The sequence below is a fragment of the Limulus polyphemus genome, unplaced genomic scaffold, assembly GCF_000517525.1.
Source record: "Limulus polyphemus unplaced genomic scaffold, Limulus_polyphemus-2.1.2 Scaffold3475, whole genome shotgun sequence".
Classification (NCBI taxonomy): Eukaryota; Metazoa; Arthropoda; class Merostomata; order Xiphosura; family Limulidae; genus Limulus; species Limulus polyphemus.
In genome coordinates this window covers 82303-86522 of record NW_013669085.1, presented here as the reverse complement: position 1 = coordinate 86522, position 4220 = coordinate 82303, and positions in this window count along the sequence as shown.

Here is a 4220-nt window from a genome sequence, read left to right as displayed (position 1 = left end):
ACAACTTCACAAGGGACGAGAGAAGATGGTTTTCATTATACCAACGTCCTCTTATTGTACATCAAATCAGTCATGTTATCGTGACAGCTTCACAAGGGACGAGAGAAGATGTTTTTTATTATACCAACGTCCTCTTATTGTACATCAAATCAGTCATGTTATCGTGACAACTTCACAAGGGACGAGAGAAGATGGTTTTCATTATACCAACGTCCTTTTATTGTACATCAAATTCTAAACAACGACAACAAAAAGCGCCCTAAAATAAAAGCCCCGATAAACTTTTGTAACAAAGTTGTGCTTAATCTGTCAGTTTCGTTACAGTTAAATGTAAAGTAAAACATCACAGGAATTATATTGTATCAAAAAATGTTAAATACATTTTAGTAAGGTATTCGGGAGGTTTACAGATTGTGATGTCCTGAACTTTACTAGACTAACAACATTTAAAGCAGAAGTGAATTCTGTGCTCATTTTAGTGTTTGTTTAGTTTTTATTAGGGGTATTGTCAGATTTAAGTTTACCTTCTATTCCTCCCTTTGTAACGACATCCGGCATGGCCAGGTGTTTAGGGCGATTGACTCGCAATCTGAGGGTCGTGTGTTCGAACCTCCGTTCCACCAAAAATGCTCGCCCTTTCAGCCGTGGGTGCGTTATAATTTGGCGGTCAATCCCACTATTCGTTGGTAAAAGAGTAGCTCAAGAGTTGGCGGTGGGTGTTGATGACTAGCTGCCCTCCCTCTAATCTTTCACTGCTAAATTAGGGCGGCTAACGCAGATAGCCCTCGTGTAACTTTGCACGATATTCAAAATAAACAAACAATCCTTTCAAGGTCTTGGTGCATCTTTTCAAAATCTGTCTGAATCCTCTCTAAATATATCCTTCAGTTGTTCATTGCAATTTTTCAAATTCAGATGATTCAAGGTGATACCATAGACCAGTGTCCTATTGTTCTACTGAAATAGTATAAGCTTGGGCCTTTCTGGAACCAATGTACTCTTGTCGAGATTCAAATTCAGATGATTCAATGTGATACCATAGGCCAGTGTCCTATTGTTCTACTGAAATGGTATAAGCTTGGGCCTTTCTGGAACCAATGTACTCTTGTCGAGATTCAAATTCAGATGATTCAATGTGATACCATAGACCAGTGTCCTATTGTTCTACTGAAATGGTATAAGCTTGGGCCTTTCTGGAACCAATGTACTCTTGTCGAGATTCAAATTCAGATGATTCAAGGTGATACCATAGGCCAGTGTCCTATTGTTCTACTGAAATGGTATAAGCTTGGGCCTTTCTGGAACCAATGTACGCTTGTCGAGATTCAAATTCAGATGATTCAATGTGATACCATAGGCCAGTATCCTAATTGTTCTACCGAAAGGGTATAAGCTGAAAAAAAGAATATTAATTTTTAAAATCATCTTCCCTTTCTTTGAATTTTCTTGAGTTTTGCCCAGAAACAAGTCGCTTTGCCTCGTCGTCTCATTGGTGATGATGCAGTATAATACATACAGCCTAAATATTTAAACACTTTAACAACACCTGCCCCGTATTTTGTCATCAGCCTTCTATGTTTGCTACGCACTTGTTACAATGTGTTACATCTAAGCGAAGTTACCAAATCCATCATTCCTCTGTGTCCTCAATGTTCGGATACTCCATCACACTCAATTCACTGATAGCGTTTAATTCGGTAAGGCATAAGTCAATTGAACGTAACTGTCAACATTGATTTGCTTTGTAACATCACCCTTAAAGTTTATAATGCAATCATTCCTCCGACCTTACATCAGGAACTCTTGTCGTTTTTGATTTCATTCAAAAAGGACAGAGCTGGAACCTTTAATGAAAATTTAAGAGGTTGTAAACTTGTTTAGATTATCACTTAACTCTTGTGTTGTCTTCACACGTAGACAATTAAACGACTATGTTATTTCGGCTAATTCACACCAGACGTTCTTTATTTAACTCTTTGTTTAACGGCTACTTTCTTTAAATTATCACTTAACTCTTGTGTTGTCTTCACACGTAGATAATTAAACGACTATGTTATTTCGGCTAATTCACACAAGACGTTCTTTATTTAACTCCTTGTTTAACGGCTACTTTCTCCTTTCCCAATAATCAACCTCTTTATTTGACCTTTTATGACCAGTTCAATCTCTTCCTACTTTTTCTTTTTAGCAAACAAAAACATTCGCCAAATTAACTTTAACTTTCAAAAATGACGTTTCTTGGTTTACCTCTTTAAAAAGAAACGAAAACACTTTATATCTGAATAACAATTTCAGGATTTCATTGAAAGAAAAAAAAATGGCGAAGCTTTATGTTGTAGATGGATCATTTTTCGTTGAGGTATGCCCACAATTTCTATGTTTTCATTAACTTAAAATATTTTCCTTAACCCTGACCCTCCATTGCACATTGTACCTTACAGGAATGAAATCCATCTTTTTTTTATTAATACACATATAAATGCTTCAGTTTTGTAGTTAAACGCTCTCACTTCCAAGTGACAATTTAAATAGACCATGAATTTATTTTTCTTGGTTCCTCAATTGAACAATGTTACATCAAGGCAACGTACCCATTTATAACTTACCAAATAAAATTTCACAAAAAAACATATTTATTGTGCAGTATACGCCTAGTAAAGTAAGAAGTTCAAACAAAACATTTCCCCCTATATTTTCATGATACATTCAATAAAGGGTTTAAATTCCTTTCTTAAAAGTAAAGAAATACTGTGTAGGCTCATCGAATCCTAGGTGTTTAACATATATCACAATGACTCTCAACAATAACAACAAAAAACAGTGTATATTTTTCAAATATTTGGTTATCATTTATCTCTTTTATAATTCAAATGATTCAAGGCGATACCTTATGTCAATGTTCTCATTGTTCTAATCAAATGGTATAAACAGAAGAAACAATACTAATTTTTAATACAAACTTCCTTTTCCTTTGATGGCCGAATTGGTGGCGAAATTAGTAGAGAGAGAGGTTTTTGCACAGAACCAGCTCACTTTACCCCATTATTTCATTGGTGATGATCCGGTGTAGCGTATTTCTTGAGCTTCGATTTTTTTTTTTAAAGACTGCTTATCGGGATCACTTCTTATTTGCTCATCTAGTTGTATTTGAGTCCCTGTCCGGATTTGTCCCTCCATATTGTCTCTTGTTAAGTGACGAGGATTAGTACCTTGATTTCGAGGCTTCCGATTCTTCTGCGATAATAGAACACATATTTAAGAGCATCATATACATTTTAATAATCAAGTTCAAACACATTAGATGGTGTCTGACGTTACAGCTCACGTATTCTTATAACTTTCTTCGCAAATAATTATCATTTTTGAGCAGCTTCTGAAGGGAACGCAAATAAACGCGTCCTCACCAGAATACTGGAACTCTTAATAGCGCTTCTATGACAGTGTGCGTGTGTGTGTGTATATATTTTGTAAGAAAATGACTGTGCCCTTGAAACTAAAACTCTCTCTTATTAGGGGATCGTTTCTAAAATTGATCTTTCTCGAAATTGAAAAATAAAGCCATCCGATGTTGACGAAAAGGTAGAATAAAAGATGACGGCATCATTAAATAACAACCTTTAATATACATTAAAAATGGAAACTCTATGGCTGTTTTAAATATATTAAAAAAAAGATACCGGCGCGAAAAAAAAGGTATATAAAAAACTTTCGAAAAATAATATTTAGCTAAAAACAATAAACTTTAAAGAAGGCGTAAAATGTTTAAATTATTAAAGAAAATTTTTTGTTGTTTATTTGTTTTACAACAAAGCCGCAGTGGACTATTTGCTGTGTCTACCACGGGGAATCGAGCTCCAGATTTTAGCGTTGTAAGTCAGTAAAGTAACGCTGCCCCACCGGAGGACAATAAGACAGAAGAAATGCTTATCAAACCGTTGACGTATTATGACATACTCGTAAGAAAGCTTTGTTTGAGAAATCTACAAAATAGTTTAGAAATTCATGTAGTGATAAATTGTATAATTCAAACGAACAAGGCTTGGCATGGCCAGGTGGTTAGGGCGCTCGACTCGCAATCTGAAGGTCGCGGGTACGAATTCCCGTCACACCAAACCTGCTTGCTCTTTCAGCCGTTGGGGCGTTATAATGTGACGGTCAATCCCACTATTCGTTGGTAAATGAGTAGCCCAAGAGTTGGCGGTGGGTGGTGATGACTAGCT